The sequence below is a fragment of the Drosophila obscura genome, unplaced genomic scaffold (genome assembly GCF_018151105.1).
Source record: "Drosophila obscura isolate BZ-5 IFL unplaced genomic scaffold, ASM1815110v1 contig_73, whole genome shotgun sequence".
NCBI lineage: Eukaryota > Metazoa > Arthropoda > Insecta > Diptera > Drosophilidae > Drosophila > Drosophila obscura.
The window spans coordinates 2,930,849-2,948,969 of NW_024542865.1; the positions used below are offsets into that span (position 1 = coordinate 2,930,849).

At 42.4% G+C, this 18,121-nt stretch overlaps 1 protein-coding gene across 2 annotated transcripts in view; it reads right to left on the minus strand.

Annotated features, from left to right (window-relative positions):
• Positions 1-18,121, minus strand: part of LOC111065204 (zwei Ig domain protein zig-8) — an 81,175-nt gene extending 63,054 nt beyond the window's left edge. For both annotated transcript variants that reach the window (XM_022353244.2, XM_022353243.2), the window contains exon 1: positions 18,074-18,121. The gene's annotated coding sequence lies outside the window, so the exon portion shown is untranslated. The remainder of the gene's footprint in view (positions 1-18,073) is intronic.

The following is an 18,121-nucleotide window of genomic DNA, read 5'->3' on the forward strand; positions in this document are numbered from 1 at the left end:
ATTGAATAAATTTTGAAGAATTAATTTGAATCGATTTGACTTTCAACCAAAAGAAACACAGCCCCAAAGTATTGTCTTAGCTCTCAAGCACCCTCTCTGCTTCTCTCTCTCCCTCTCTCTCTCTCTGTGTATATCTCTTTCCAACTGGGGGTCCTTGTTTCTAAGGAGTAATTTGCATATGCACACACACACACACTGGGGGGATATGTGGCATATATCTGTGGCATATAAAGTGGCATTTTTGCAAATGATGAAACCCAGGACTTAATGTGGGGTAAAAAAAAAAAAATAAATAAAGAGAAAAAAAAAGAAAATCAAGGGAAATGGCAATGCGGAGGACTCGTACGAGGACTCTCGTATCAGAGACAAGGACAAAGCCTTTTTGTGGGCCACAATAAACTATCTTTTATTGCCGGTGGCCCCCAAGAGAGAGAGATAGATACAGAGACAGTGGGACAGGGAGAGAGAATGAGCGTGAGAGAGTGAGTGTGACGGGGGGGGAGGGAGGAAAAGGTGCTGTCCTCTTGTGTCCTGTGCTCCACTGTCCGCTTGTCCTTATTTTCTGTTCTGTTCTGTGTGTGTTTTTTTTTGTTTTGCTGGAACTCTTGGTACCCGTTCCCCTTCCCCTTCCCCTGCTGCCTGCTGCTGCTGCCCCCTGCCTTCTCTCGCTTTTTCTCCGAGTCTCTGAGTCGCTCTTTTGCTGCGTTGTCGACCGCATAAAAGTTTTTCAATTAAGTGCCATGCCCTACTTTGGACTTTTTGCTGAAGCCAAACCCCCATACACCCCTATACATTCCACCCATACACCACTTATACCCCTACAGAGAGGGGGGCGCTGGGGATACATACATATGTACATACGCGGCATTGCCGCATGCATAATGCGAATGTTAAAAGCGTTGCCCCAGCATCGTCGTTACCGTTTGCCGCCTGCTCACCGCTCCCCCACAGCTCCCCACTGCTCCTGCTCCTGCTGCTGCTGCTGTTCCTCCGCGTTACCGTTACGCTGCGACGCTGCGTAAGTGGAACGCACGTACCATACGTACAACGTCCGTGCACGGGGGGGAGGGTCGGTCTCGTCGTCTCCCATTGCCATTGCATCCTCGACCAGTCTCAAGCCAACCCACACCACACACCCTGGGGGAGCAGTGGAGCCTTTTGGTTAATTCTGAGGCCCCAAAATTATACCCATGAATACCTTCCCCTTAATAAGAGTCAATTGATCGATATGCTACAAAATAATCAATTTAAATATCGATTTAAATATCAATTTAAATATAGATGAATAATATAAAGGCAATTGATTATGAGGACAATAAGGAAAAAATTTATACAAATATCGATATTTAGTAGAATAATCGATTAAAATATATGAGATAAAAGTCGCATATATTAATGCAAAATAAAGACATTGGAAACATGATCGATTTTGATCGAGAGAACCGATTATTATGACAAATATTACGTATCTACAAAATTGTAAAAATAATCGAATAAAATTATGATAATAATAAATAATAATAAGAAATAATAATAATAATAAAAAATAATAATAAAAAAAAATAATAATAAATTCTACACAAATTATCAATATTATTAAATAAGGAGAATCGATGAAATTATCGATCAATTTAGATGGTTTCTTCCATCAACATTTGATGCCATATTTTCAGCATATTTCAGCCTCTTTCATGTGTGCGCCCCCAGGGTATGCCACTGGCGTCACTCTGCCTTTCGCTACCCTACCCCTACAGCTACCCCTCTCTCTCTCTATCACTCTACCCACAATATTCGCACACCTTCTCTTTATCTGCTCGTTGCAACTCTCTCGCTTTCATATGTGCTGCGGTTTTGTATTGAAATGTGTCGCAGCAAAAAAAAAAAGTATAAAAAAAATATGAAGCAAAAAAAACGGAAGAAATGGGAGCCAAAAAAAAATATGTGCAGCTTGGGTTTTAATATGCATCAAGTGGGAGAAACTAAAGGGGTACCGAGAGAGAGAGAGATAAAAATAGATACAACCAAAGGGTGAGATAAGGACAGAGGGGAGCGAGAGCGAGAGCGAGAGCGAGGGCTAGGGCCAGCGAGAAAGAGTGGTTAAAAATGTGAAAGGAAGAGAGATTGGGGTTTTTTTTTGTTTTGGTCGGAGCCTTTTGGAGATGCTTCAATGGAAATACGTGACATACGCAACAGAAACACACAGATACACAGACTACAAGCGAAATCATTCGCTTCGAAATATTTTAATGAACTGCAAAAACCTTCTCTAGTCACAAAATCTTTGTGCAAAGATTTTCTGGCAGAGAAAAACGTTTTCTTTTTGTAGTAGATCCATGATCTCGAAAATGTATCTGTGGGATATTCGTGCAACTAAATGAATTAGAAGTCGATCTTATGGGTTGATTATGCTGATAATTTCTTCTCCTTCTGCTACTCACACTTCCACTTCTTCCGTCTCTTCCTTCACCTCGTCCTGACACTCGTTTCACTTCACTTTTCCCCTTAGTATTTCCCACTGTATTTAATTTGGTGCCCAAATATGCTTGAACTTCAATCAGCAAACACGCATTTTGTGCCCTCCTCTGGCGCTGGCGCTGGCGCTGGGCTCACTCACTCTCTGGCGACTCTAAACGTTGCAGGCAACCAAACAAGGGACAACAGCAGCGGCAGCAGCGGCAGCAGCGGCAGCAGCGGCAGCAACCACACAATCAACTTCAATAACTTAGATACACACACGCACACAAGAGAATACTAACACACACTTGGGCACACACAGCTGGCGGACAGAAAGGGGGGGTGGCGTAAGGCGTAGTGGCCTGCTGGCATGTTAATATTAGTTACGCAGTGAGGCCACAAAATCACATAAACTTAGGAAAACGAACCGAGAAGATACACACACACACACACACGCACACATATGCACTAGAGAGGCAGCGAAACAACAATAAGCAGAGAGAGGGAGAGAGAGAGAGCGTGTGAGAGAGAAGACACTAATAAGCAGAAAGGTATATGGAAGACATAAAGGAGAAAGTAAAACTTACAGAGACTCGGCAGAAGAGCCAAACGATATCTATTGATTTTTCTTTACTACATACATACATGTACATTATCTATTTATCGATATATACTTAATCGATATATACTTAATCGATATTTACTCTTATCTGTAATATTCATAATTTTTGTTTTGCCCCCACAAATTAATAAAAAAAACTCTTGGCTTGAGTTTGAATTGAATTCGACTAGTGTTTTCCCCCACCCTCAATTTTCTTGCAGCTTAATCCACACTCAAAGAGCGAGAGAGACAGAGAAAAACCGCTGCAAAGTGTTGCCTAATTTTTGGGGAGCTCCATTCAGCATGGCAAACTGTTGCCTGTGTTATCCCACCGGTCTATGGTTTAGCCAACATTTTCGTGTCCTTGAGTCCCTGATTAAAACACACGACGCACACGTAGTGTGGGGGGAGGCGTTCGGGCAGGTTGCCTAAACGAGCAGGCCATAAAGCATCTTCTTCCGCTTCAAATGTTGCTGCTGCTACTGGCTGCTGGCTGCTGGCTGGCTGCTAGCTGGGACTGGGGCTGTTGCTGCCACAGCAGCACTTGGCGCGCTAACCGAAATCCATTCAGCAAACTAAAACCAAAACCAATTTGAAGTGAAAACCTCAATTCAGAAAACACACACACGGGACAGAGAGAGAGAGGGAGAGACAGAGAGCAGAGAATATGAGCCCGCAGTCAGGATTCAGCCTGTGGCAAACAGAAGGAGGATACCCTTATGCCACACATGCCACACATCCTTACACCGCCATTGATTATAATACGCCTGCCGTCGCCTCTTTCATCACAGCGAAGTGTTCGTGGAATGTGAGAGAAGAGCGTGAAAGGCGAGAGGCAAGAGGCGAGAACAGGGCGATGTCTTATATGCAAATTTGATTTAAAACCCGCACAAAAGTGGAATAATAAATAAAAATCTCTAACAAAAAAAAAAAACACGATCTTTGGCATGCTGCTGCTGCGATGCTTCCTTTGGAATGTCCCAAAAGGAAGACATAAAGAGAGAAGGGAGAGAGAGAGAGAGAGAGAGAGAGAGACAGAAGTGCCGCATGCATCCCATCCAGAGGTTAGAGCATCAAACATTCGAGCAGCGCTTCAGACACCCTTCTACACTGTGTTTGTGTTTTTTGTTTAGAAATTTGATTTTCATAAGCTGACTCACGTGCCTGCAGCAAATGGCTTATGGTGGGGTGGGGTGGGGTCTTGGCAAGGGGCAAGTGGTTTGTGTCGATTTTTGGTTTACCAAACGCTACGGCACGCACGCCTGCTGCTCGACTGCTGCTCGCGAGATTGAGCTCTGGATTTTGGATACCCGACAGCAGCGGCAGAGAGTGACGACGGGGCGAGGAGTGGAGTGGAGTGGCAAGCGGATTGGTGTGGCAGAGGTGACGGGGGGTGGGTGTCGGATGATGCCACGCATGAATTAAGCCAAAGATATGTTTGACAGGCAATATTTCTCGCCAACACACACACAGGAAGAGAGAGAAAGAGAAAGAGAGAGGGGGATACACATTTACCTACGGCACGTATTGCATTCGCATGGGATCCTGCACACAGTGGGACGCAGTGGGACGCAATGGGACGCAGCAGATGTAACAAATATATGAAGGAATTTTTGGTTGATAATGCGACTCAAAAGATACCCTAAGCAGAGGTTTTAACCAGGGAAATACGCGTAGAAAGAGAACCAACTTAAGAGAGAGCTTTTCTGCCTGAAATATTACAGACATCAAAATGATTTTTAGCTAAGACTTAGATTTAGATAAAAAATAGATCTATATATATATATATATATATATCTTCGAAAAAGATCCTCATTTTGGTTCATTCAAGTACCGTACCCCCAGCGAGTATGCTCTACAGGGTATCCAAAAATAATGCAGCATGCTTTTATGGGGCCAGGGCATGAAACAGCAAACAGCAAAACAGAAAAACAGAAAAACAGGAATGCTTTTAGTGCCAGCAAAAAAATAAAAGGGGGAGCAGGCAGCATAAGGAAAGACGCAAAGAAGCAGGCAACGGCAGGCAACGGCAGGCAACGAGTAGCAATGAAAGAATGATGAGGCATGCAACGGCATGAGATCCTTGGGATTCAATCAAAAACAAATCTGCAAGGCAGCAGCAGCAGCAATCAAAGATTCACTACAAAATTTGGACTGCAAATACGAGGCGAGAGTGACTGCAATGAAGTTGAGTGATTTTTAAGTCAAGTTGCGCTTTAAACTCAAGCGGAGCATATGGCTGTGGAGGGAAGTGGAGTGAGCGTGCATCTGTGGCTCAATGGAAATACAATCAAACACAGACACGAAGTGCTTTTAATTACTTGATGGCAATTATTAATATTTATTAGCCCAAATTCCTGGTAGCTCTGGCCATAAACATAAATTTGTAATTTAAGCTTAATCTTAGGCTTAAGTTCTGTAAATAAATAAAATTAGTACAAAATGAATATATTTATACTATAAAATTTATAGGTATAAATAAATTTATAAATTTTATAGGTTTCAAGCACAATTTGTGATCACTGATGATCAGCTATGTTTGTGCTGCAACACCATTTCGTGCATGTCCGATGCGCGGCTGAACCGAGAACTGAGAGTGCTGTGAGTGATCATTTCCTACTCGGCTCGCGCAGAGCCGACGATCGCGTCGTGTTTGTCCCGAGCCTCTCTCTGCTTTTCGTTACCCACAAACATACGACGAATGCGCGCTCTCCACTGGCTCGCTCGCTCACTCCACCGCCGCGCTCGCTCTCTCCCTGCCACGCTCGCTCACTCTCACTCTCTCTCAAGCTACTCGAAGCACACGAAATTGAGTGGAATTTCAAATGAACTCATTTCACTTGAAGTGTGTGAATGTGCGCGAAATGTGTGACATGCATGAAATGCATTTCCTCTAGCCAAACATACTCAGCGTATTCAGCGTATGCGCAGATTGCAGGGTATCTTCGGCATCATTGGCCCCTCTGGGCACGGCACTGACAATTTAATTAATCTGCCCAAAAAATAGTTGGGAACTTTGTGTTGTGGCATATGATATGATGATACGATGATGTCTGCCGCATGTCGAATGCAATTTTCAATTAAAAAACTGCAACGCTGCAGCTCTGGCGGGAAAAAAATTTGATATTTTTTTTTTTGCCTTTTTGTATTTTTGAGCGATTTTTGCATTGTTCCAAAATTCGATTATAATTTGCATGGTTTGGGTTTGTGTGTGCTTTATTTTGTGTGTGTGTGTGGGTGTGTACCCCCCAATGCGATGGGGGGTAACTCGCCCCTTTAATTCTATGGAAAAAAACAACAGGAGAAGGGGAAGCTCAATTAACTGACATTAAGTGACTTGCCCGGGGAAATCTCTTGCTCTACCTCTCACTCTCACTCTCTCACTCTCTATCTTTTTTTTTGCAAAGGGAAATTGAATACGTGGCACACGACACAGCGACGACAATGCGGAGGCGGCGCTGGAGACGAAGCAAAAGCCCGGGCAAAAGTGACAGCACAAGTGACATTTCAATGATTTCGCTGTCAGTCAGTCAGTCAGTATGTCAGTCCGGGCAGTCTGTCAGTCACTCTCGCTCTCTCTCTCTCTCAGCAGAGGCATGTAGAGGTGGAGATGGAGTAGCAGCAGCAGCCGCGGCAGGAGGAGGATGTTTGCCTTTTTGGGAGTGAGACAAATGGCTGTCACGCAATGGCGGCGGCTCAAAAACAAGCCCAACAACTAAACAGAGCGGGAAAACACTCACCCGGCCAACCCCAGCCGCCTGCCCACTGCCCCAGGAGGATGCTGCTTTTGCTGCTGGCTGGGAAAAACTGCTAACCGCAGCAGAAAAATACATGGCAGAAAAACAGCATCAAGCAGCATCAAAACCATCAAACGGCTGTCGAAATGGCAAGCATTGTTTTTATCAGTTTGTTTCGCAAAAGCCGAAGAGGGAGACACACAAAATAAAAATAGACGCGCTTGGCTCGGTCGGTTTTTATGCCTCGAAAACAAAAGCGGAAAAAGTTTTTGGCCAATAGAAATAGAAGTGGAGGCAGGAGGCAGGAGGCAGGAGGCAGCAGGAGAACATTACGAGAGGAGTACGTACAGAAAGCGCGCGTGTGGAGTCCGTTTGGCATTCATAGCAATTAGTGTTAATTTTCGGAAAAGGTCTGCCTAATATATTACATTTCTAATGAGAAATAATGTGGGTGTGGGGTGTGTGGGGGGTGGCGTCTTTCTTAAGAGAAATCTTCTAAATCATCTGCACCGCACCACCCTCCTGGCACTTGGCGCAGAACCACATCTGATGGTTGTTTCCCATCGCTACCAAGGTACGAGTATTGCCATATGCTAATTAGTCATTGAGTGGCTTTGATCCAACTGTAAGCCAACCCACTTGTGCATGTAACTGTATCTCTTTCTCTAGCTCTCTCTCTCTCTCTCTCGTCTGGGTGAAAATGTTTTAAAAACTAATTAGAAAACAAGTGGATAAAAGTTGCAAGAAGACTGGGAAATGTAGCAGTGAAAGAGTAGGGAAAAAAGTGGGCAAAGGAGCAGCAAAGACATGTGAAAAGGTGCAGTGGAGGAGCAGGAAGGGAGTGGGAAAAGGAGCAGAGCAGTAGCAGTAGCAAGGCAGTGGGGAAAAGGTGCAGAGGAGGAGCAAGGCATGAAATGCGAAAGGTAGCAGTGGAAAAGCGTCGAGAGAGTTGGCAGCAAAGAATAGCCGCATAAAAGCAATAAAGAGATGATAGTGGAGAGGAGGGTAGGGTGGCGGTTGGTCGATGTCTCATTACAGACATCAGGTGTAAGGCAGATGAAAGTTTCAGTTCAATAATTAAGGGAATGGATGCCAGCAGCAGCAGCAGCAGCATTTCTCTTGCAAGTTTTTTCTCTCTCGCTTATTTATTGATTTTTAATCAGGCAGATCAAAAAAAAATCAGAAATGTTTTGCGGCAACTCTACACAGCCTCGGCATGTGTGTGTGTGTGTGTAATCTTGTTATCCCGTTGCCTCGATCGCTCCAAGCACTGCCCGTCGCAGCTCTGCATGCCTGTCATTCTGCCGCTCACATATGTACGCCGAGCGACGCAACAGTGAGCAAAAAAAAAGAGATAGAGAGAGGGCCGCGTAATGCAATCGCGAGAGATCAGCAGCCGCAGGTAGAAAATCCATGTAAGTTACACACACTCTCTCTCTCTCGCTCACTCTCTCTCGTCATGTGTGGTCTTTCAGCTTTGGGCGCTTGCACATTCCTGTTGCTGTGGGTAGCGGTAAAAATTGCAATCGCTCAAATGACGACAGAGGCGTCCCAACTTCCTTTTCGTCTCTCTCCCTCTCGTTTTTTCAGCTTCTAGCCTTCTTTCCCTACGTTTTTACAGCCAAAATAAAATTCTTTTTAGAAAACTTTCTCAAGTTTTCTTCCTCTCTCCCACTCTCTCTATATCTGTCTGCAACCTGGAAATACTACTGCAGCAATCCTTTAGTTTTTGGCAACACTGCCAGACACACACACACACACACATACTTGTAAGCGTACGTGTAGCGAGAGGAGAGCGTAAACTCACGTTCCATTTTTGGGGTAACGTAATGTCTTTATATTTTTGTGGAAATTGCTTTGCTATTAAAACAAAATAAACGACGCGACGCGCAACTTATAAATTTTGTTTTGAAAATCAAGTGAAATAGAAGCAGTGCCAGATGTGTGGAGAAAAAGAAAAACACGAAAATTAATAGCTCTAAAAGGGAAGGAGATGCTGCAGCTATACCCTGTAGAGATATGGGGCAATATTTTTACAAATATTAAACAAAGATCCAGCCAGACTCGAGCACAGATCGAACGGGGCAGAACCATGGCCCAGGGGGTATGCAACTGCGCCTGGATCTCAGTTTTACACTCAAAGAAACATTTCCAAATTGTTGGCCAAATGAAAAAACAATAAAGAAAAATCTTAAAAAATAAAAAAAAGGATTTTAAATGCCAGCATAACTCCCGTCTGCTAAGAAAGGGTATCGAATCTTAAGAAAAACGATTCGAAAACAAAAGATCCAGACAGACGACCCCCCCGCGCAATATGGAGTTTTTTCTGCAATAAATTCTATTTTTTTTCGGGGCATGCCGCACACATGCCCATAAATAGCAATGCAGGAAAAAACTTTGGGCCCCCCTTCTGGAAGATTTCTGTTGCCCCTTTTTTTTTTGCGCCGTTCAGCGGTTGCGACTTTTAATTTTATTGCCAAGGTGCGAACGGTGCTTTGAGGGTTCCCCAATTGGTCTGTCCGCCCGTCCCTTGGGGGTTCCCCAGCTAATAATTGGGGAGGGGGCAAGGGTAGTAGGGGTAGGAGTTCCCCGTCACTCCTTCATATATCAGCAGAGTCCAAGCCCACAGAAGTCCCGAATTGTGTGTGTGGTATGCCTCTGATTGCTTCATAAATAATTGCAGGCTGACTTTTGGCTGGGGCTATGGGGTTGGCGGTGATCTATTGGCATGTGGCATGCATCAGCGCACAGCCAAATACGAACCAGTACGTAGTACCCAAAATGTCTATAAGAGAAATAAAATGCAAAGATCGAGAGATAAATGTATGCGCTTGAAAAACCGTCCCACGGATTTGTACCCATTAAAGTAATTATGAGGCCCACAGCTATTTTCTACCTCATATATGTTGAGTGATTCTCAATAGCAGTTCGCTGTTCCTCACTGTCCTGCAGATAAATGTATGTTACTTACTGTTGAGTTTTATTTTGAGCGAAACAAATAAAAATCATTTATAATCATTATTTTTAAGTTCAATTTTTTTTTGATAAAAAATAATGATTATGTGTAAAGTTTATTAAATTACGCAAAAATAATGATTATCATTGAAGAAAACCGTAAAAAATATTAAATATAATCATTGCCATGTAATTTTTTTTAAATTTAACTTATAATGATTAAAGTCCCTGATTTAAATAGCCCCCCTAATTCCATTTTAAAGATAGTTTTTTTTCTAAACCAATTAATTTTCGTATGTTTCGAGTGATTTTTTAGCTGCCACAAGTTTTTTTTTTTTGTGTTAGGATTATAGTTAGGATTTTGTGATGTCAAGTGAAGTTCGTCATTCAGCTACACGAGTGTCGTACACCAGCTGCTACTTGATTTTTGTTGCATTGATAAACCGATTATGTGGCCCAACCCCATTGGGATGTCAGAGCCAGGCGTCGTTTACATTTTTGGCTAGAGACGAGGAGAAGTTAATCCATCAAGCAGCCAGCAAGCAGCCTGTCGAGCAGTGAAGTGTGGAAGATCCTTTCAGCATTTAACTGTTTGTTGTTGTTGTGCCTCATTTCGTAACTGTGTTTTTTTTTTTTTTTTGTTTCACTCATTTCTTGCTCTCATTCTGTATGTGTGTGTGTGTGTGTGTGTCTCTCAATCATCTCTTTAGTTGCCGCCCTTTGATTTGTCTACCGTTTGGGCAATCAAATTTATCTCTCCCTGTCTTTTATCTCTCTCTGTCTCTGTCTCTGTTTTGTCTGTTTGTCTGTTTTGGCTGCTTAAATACATCTTTGGCTATTAGTCATCAAGGGGCATCAAGGACATGCCACATGGCCACTGGACAGCACATTCACATGACACGAAAGGAAGTCATCAGAAGATGAGTTTGTCTTTGGAATTTTTCCCGTTTCGTGCACTTTCATTTAATAGACGACACACTCCATGGCCACTGGCCACTGGCCACTGTTCACTTTCTCTTTGCTTTCTCTAGTCTTGGCTCCACACACACTCTTCCCCTCTCTCTCTCTCTCTCTCCCCCTCTCTCTCTGCTCTTCTCTGCTCTGCTGTTAGTCCTGGCAGACATATTTTAACTTAATTAACTTGCAACTATTTAAGTGAACAACACAAGTGGCTCGTTTTCTATCTCATTCTACTCGTACTAGCTGCTCTCTCTCTCTCTGCTCCATTTGTGCTCCTTGTGTGCGGAGAAATCTGTTTCCTTAGAGCAGGCGGTCGGCGGCACACTCAATGACTACAAATTGTGGTCATCAGAGAGGCAGGGACAGAGACAGAGGGAAAGGGCAGGAGCGAGACCAAAGAGAATTAAAGGTGGAAATAGAAAATAGTAGATTTTCGTTTGTCACGTACCAAAGAGAGAGAGAGAGAGAGAGAGAGGGAGAGGAGACGAAGAACGGAGCACCGAGGAGCGGAAACACTAGCGTCACGTATGCCCCACCTCCCAGCCCCCCCACTCTCTTCTGCCACACTCAAGTTCTGCTGCCACACTGCCCAATCGGCTCGACTTTCTTTCTTGTGGCGATTGCGACTGCGATTTGTATAAAATTACAATTCCATTTGAAGCTAGCAGAGCAGCCGCCCCCGCACCTGCCACGCCCCTTGCCACACCCCTGCATTGAGGTCACTCCTTGACTTCTCCTCAGCTTACTCCCGCTGGCACTCACTCTCGCAAGCGAGAACGAACTCTCTCTGTAGGCTTTTCGGCTGCCCAACCCTCTATTCTATCTGCGAGTATTTTTCCTGCTTTTACATCTCATCTCAGTGGCTTTTGGCTTTATAGTTTTCTTGGGGCTACGTTTTTTTTTTGGGGGGGGATACACTCTACGATAAAGGCATTTTTTGTTTGGATTTGTGCAGATGGAATATAAATATAAAAAATACATAAATTAAATAAATTAAATATAATATAATAATAAAATAATATAAATAAAATATAAATAAAAGATTTAACCCACATTTTTCCTATTTTCGCCAATTGCTCTCCTAAAAATGTTTTTTTTGTTTGTTTAATCTCTCCTTTAACGCATGTCCTGAGTACATGCAGCAGCACACCTCGGTCGATTCTGCGCTTATGCCTGCAATTCTTCCTGCATTTCATTTTCTCTTTTATTAATTGCATTATTTATGCCCCGAAGTTCCACCTAATGAGCATTTGATAGTCGTTTCAATCTATCTTTATGTTTGCTTTAGCGGTAATTCCTTTTGCTGCCTCAGTTGCATCATAGCACCTCCAACGACTGCGAGGCAGAATGCTGAGGGGTTTGGATGTGTCCACAGTTCGAATCCAAAGCTCATTTTGTGACTAGAAATCGTCGCTAGGTCCGTCTGTCTCGGCCACCTTCTTACGGAAGTACAGTGTCTCGTGTTTATCTCCGTCGCTCCGTTTCCCTTTGCACGTTCCATTTTCTTGTCTCTCTCTCTCTCTAGACCACTGTCACGCGTTCCCGTCTTCTGTTTCCATCTCTCTGCTGTCTCTTAGCCCCTCTCGTTCCGATTGTCAATTGCAATTCTCTTAATTAGTTTCTGATGCTCTCCTCGCGCCTTTTCTTCCTCTCTTCTATTCCCCTCTGTCCACATTTTTGCTCTGTTTTTGGCATTTCTGCTCCTGCGACTTTTTCGGACAGTCGCTGATGTAATTTTCTGCTTGTTACATTCCGTTTGCTCTTTCTCTCTGCCCCGCCCCTCTTCTCTCCATCTGTTTTCTATTTGATTTTATTTTATTTGAGTCTTTTCACTGGGCAAAACTCAGCGGGTGGGTGGTGAGGGGGTGGTGGTGCGGGCGAAGAAGATGAAGTTTGTTTTTGGTTGCTAGGAATTTATTCAAATTGGAATTTAATTGAAATGTTTGTCATTTGGAAGCTTTCCCACACACACACACACACACACACACAAACACACACACACACACAACACACACACACACACATATTTGACTTTTTCCAATTCGCTGCGGTTCCCACCCCTTCCCTTTGCCCATAGCTTTTGCTAACTTTTCACCCCCCCTTTGTTCTGCTTTCTCCCTCTCTCTCTCTGCGTCTCTCTTTCTATCTTCTTTTGTGTTTATTTATTTTGCGGCTTACTTACTCCAACCATCGATGCTCCCTCTCACTCGCAAATCGCAAATAATTCTGAAATTTAAAGAATTTTGTTGAATTGAAAAATTTAATTAATTTAATTAATAAAATGTTTGACCTGCATTTTGCGCCCCCTACTTATGGAGGGCGCAATTCTGCCACATATTTGTTCTACCGATACTCCTACAGTGATGGAACTGACCGTGGGGCGCTGCCGCATGACGCGCGACACATGTTGCCGTAGGGGCAAGGGAAAAGAATACAAATTTGCTGCATAATTTTGGGTAACTTCAAAACTCTCTCTATTGTACATTTTCTATCAGTTTTTTGCACGTAGTTTCTGTACGTTTAATTTCCCCTTTGGTTTGCCCCAAAAATATCCTGCGCGGAGTACATGTGTTCTTATTATGCAAAAAAGGAAGTGCGAAAATCGTCTGGTTAACAAATGATTTCCCAAACCGAGAGAGCTGGAGAGAGTAAACAAAAGCGGGAGAGGGGCAGTGAATAGAGTGGAGTGAATCACAATATGCTGAAAAAAAAAAACGAGTAGCCCGGGTAGAATACGGGGCGGGTGGTAGAATAAATATTATGCCAGGAATCACAACAGCGAAAACAAACGCGAAATTCGTGGCGGTTGGGCGGTTTGATGGAAAGGGGAAGGGGGACACTGAGAGAGCGCTCTGTAAACCAATTTGCTTAAAAAAAAAAAAAAAAAACAAAAAACTCCCATCAACACAAAACAATGCAAAAAGCGTTATAAACTTTTTGCCGGCCCAAAAAACGAGCCCAAAAAAAAAAATAAACACCAAACGAAATGCATTCTCAAATACACACACACAAACATATATGTATGCAGACACAACACAAACACACTGACACACACACACAGACACATCAAAAAACTCAAAATTGGCATTTGAAATATTTTGCAAGCCCAAAATAAAAGTGCCCAAAAAGAAAGAACGAAAGAAAGGGTATCTGTCGGGCTAGAAAAGCGAACTGCACAACAAAAAATATATTTCCACCTTGTCAAATATCTAAAAAAAATGAAATATACTTTTTTTTTCCAAACTTTTGAGGCTCTTTTGCAACTGTTTAACACGGTTTTAGTAGCCCCCAAAAAAGAGCCTTAACCAGTCGTAAGCGTATGCAAAGAGAGGCACAAATTATGAAAGGAAAGTGACTCAAAGGGGGGGCCTAAAAGCAGGCTGAGATACAGACAAAGGGCGGGCTGAAAGCGGGGCAGCTGTGGTGGGTAGTAGCAGGCAGGCCGCTGGTTGGCTGGTTGGCTGGTGGGGCAACAATTTTTGATAGCGCAACACACACACACGCGGCTAACAAAATTGTGCTGCCACAACAGCCACAGAAAGGCACAGCCAGCAGCTGCCCCTGCCCCTGCCACCAGCCCCCGTGCAACATTGAGTTGCCTGCAACATAAACCAAAAATGCAGTCAATACAAATATAAATAACTGCCGGGGGGCCAAACAATCAAAAGCATTTTACTCTCTCTGCCTGCCACACACACCCACAACACACACCCACTTCCACTTGCAACAGCACTCTTGTTGCATGTTGCTGACTGCCTGACTGCCTGTACTTCTCTGTGTGTGTGTGTGTGTGTGTGTAATATATGGAAACGAATTTTCGGCGTGATTGCATCGCGAATACGAGTACGCGCGCGTATACGTAATGCATTTGTAAAATGCATCATGCACCTTGCAATTTGCAACAAATGGAAGAAAATGGAAGTACGTGGTACGTGGCAGGGCAGCTGGCAGCTGGCAGCTGGCAGGAGGCGTATCCCCCAGTGGCTCACACACACACAGACAGCCATATGAATGGAAATACCTCACCGGGGCTTCAACGTTAATGAACCCCAGGGATAGGTCTCGCATGGTCTCGCCACTTCATTCCATTCCACATCGCAGCCATTCGCTTCTTAATGGAAATTTCTTGGTAGCCAAATTGGTTTTTGGGTGGCAGGTTGCAAGGACTTGTTGAAACCTCCTTCCAGCTACTCCACCTGCTGCTGCTGCTACTCCTCCTACTGCTGCTACTGCTACTCCTCCTGCTACTGCTCTTGCTAGTGCACTGTCGAGTGCGGGAAGTCAGGATCCTTAAGCCTGATTTATGAGTGCTTCAAATGTAAAACGAAAGGCTTAACATAATAGCAAGTAGCTGGCAGTCAGGCAGGCACTGCAGCTCTCTTTTTTCCACAAAGAAATTACCTAATTTTGAACTACATTTGAAGGTGTAACATTGGGTAGAAAGTTTCCCATGGATTACTTAAAGTATTCTCAAGTTTTTTTCCATATTTCTATGGCACTCTTTTGCTCGTGGCATAGCTTTTTAGCTGTGATTAAAATATTTTCATGCTATTTGCAATGCAGCTATTTGAACATTAAATATTTTAGCAGGGTTTAGCATTTAATATAGCATCAAATAATATATAAAATATAGTTTAAATATACGTTCAAGCTATTGGGGAAATCATTAAAGAAAAATAACTCTGATTTGCTTTTTGCCAAGGAATTTGAATTTAATTCCCATCTACCTGAAAGTTACCAGTAATTTAGATTATTTTAATAAATTTTTTTTTGGAAATTTAAATGTCTTGTGGATACCTAGAAAAAACTTCTATATGCACTTTTTCAAAATAATATAATAATTAATATAAATATAAGTAAAATAATCATTTTTCAATATATGTGTATAATATAATAAATAATTAATAATAATTATAATAAATATAAATAAAATAATAATTTTTCAATTAAAGTGAAAGATTTTCAATGTTTTAGAGATTTTCTATTTACATATTCAGAATTGACACAATAATCAGCCTGAAGCTATTTTTGCTCTGCTGGCTATGCTATGTAAAATAATAAAAAATAATTATATAATTATAAATAAAAGAATTATATAATTATAAATAAAATAATTATAATTATAAATAAAATAATTATATAAATATAAATAAAATAATTATAATTATAAATAAAAAAGAAATATTATAGTTATATAGTTATAAATAAAATAATTATAATTATAAATAAAATAGCTCTGGCACACATTTTGTTTCTCATTTGTGGCCAAGACTTTGTTGCAACTCTTTTTTTGTTGTTGTTTGGAATGCTTCAATGAAAGTTTCATACGTTTTTTAGAAGCTTTCCTTTCCTTTGCCTCCATTAATTTGTCAAGAAAATTGTACAATTTTTATTGCGTTTTTGTGAGCTTTTTGCAAGAGCATAACAAAGTTCTTTTTTAGTCTATTTAGAGGCCATTCCCAATGCCATTCCATTCCTTATGCCGTTTGTTCTTCAAAGTAAATACCTGACTGCTAACATTCTTTTACACTTACTTTTAGCTGCTGTTTCGGCTGCTGTTTCGGCTGCTGTTTCGGCTGCTGTTTCGGCTGCTGCTACGGAACTGAAGTTCATAAAAATGTTTGCTCATTTCATTTGTTAGGAAATGCCTAGGAAAATCCCATCAAAATCAGCGCGCACTGAGGCACGTTTCCATGGGCCATTAGCCAGTAAGGCAGGCACCCATTCCGCAGGCACCCCCCGCGCAGAAACGTGGCCAATTTTCAGAGCCACCACAGCCGAAAAATACGTCTGTCTGAATGTCTGTCTGTTTGTCTGTCCGTATATCCGTCTGTTTGTTTAAAGTAGAAATTGCAGGAGGTATGGAAAAAAGAAGGAGGGGGCAGGAGGGGCAGCAGGAGCAGCAGGGGGAGCATTGCAATGATCATTTGACCATTTTTCGGGTTATGTGCACTTTATGCCTTTTACACGTGTACCGTACTATTCAACCATTTTGTGGCAACAGCAACACTTGTATGGGTGTGTTTGTGTGTGCAACAATGGGGCAAAACTAGTAATAATATTGTGGTAATATCATTTTGCAATTGCACACGAAGGCCCAGGCCCAGGCCCCCTCCCACTCCTTTATTTTGGAAAAACTCATTTCGCTGTATCTGTAGCTGTGTGCCACATAAAGGTGCACACACACACACACATACACACAAATTGCAAATTAAATTATTGCCCAAACAGAAAAAAAAAATATAGATGTAGAAAAGGAAATGTAAAAGGTAAAGAGAGAAAGAGGGAAGAGGAAAAACGGGAGAGGGCAAGAGGAAAAAAGGGAAAGAGGGCAAGAGGGAAAAAGGGAAGAAAGGAAAAAGGGAAAGAGGAAAAAAGGAAGAAGAAAAAAGGGGTTTTCCCCATTTATTCCATAACCAAAATAAATATTAGTACAGAAATCTTACAATTTTCCAGCGCATTAAATTTCACTTAGCATACATAAGGAAAAAAAATATATAAAAGCGATAGATAGATAGACACGAGTGGGGCAGAGGTGGTTGGTGTGGGTGGTGGTGGTGGTGGTGTGGGTGGTGGTGCTGGTGGTGGAGTGCCATGCCAGAGAATATGCACAAATGCAGAGAAATGGTACGTACGGCGGTGCGGGCGGCAAGGCAGAAGTGGAAAATGAGTGTGGGGGGAAAGTGGAAAAGCAGCAACGCGAAGTGCAGCTCGTTAAGCGTCTAAATCTTGACTTGCTTTCGAGTGACTGAATGGAGGAATAGATATTCGTATCGTGCGCTGCCAAGGCCCCCACGAAGGCGTAGCAGGCGGAGTAGAGTGGGTAAAGTACCTGCCTGTAATACGTAAAAGAGCGGCTGGGACAGGAGGCAGCAGTGAGTGAGCACTGATGTTCAATGGCATATCCTGTGATTTTGTTAATATAAATTTTGTTTAATTCTTGCGCTGCTTGTAAGTATTTATTTTTGAGGTATTTTTCACTGGATATCTGCCGCAGGCATTCAAAGTGTTTGAAATAATCTTTTAAGTTATTTTCCAATTTTTAAAAATTTCTCCCTTTTTTTTTTTTGGTTTTCTTGAAGTAATTTCTATAAATTAAATCTCAAATTAATTCTTTCCTTCCATTACAGGGTATTGCCACATTCGATTGCCATTTGTGTAGTTTTCGCTTGGCTCTGCCCTGCTGCTGCTGCTGTGGAAAATAAGTGGCTTAAGGCAAGCATCGCCCTCAAGTGGATGACAGTTTTCTTGGTAAAACGAAGACTTGCCACTTTGCTGCCGTGTGCCAGCCACCCCAGGGGCCACCTTGGCGGATGCAGTAAATTTTATGTTTTGTGTTAATTTGTGGCTGCACTTTTGCGCTTACCTGCGGTTTATTCACGGATTCACTCACTGGCTGTCGAAGTCTTCCCAC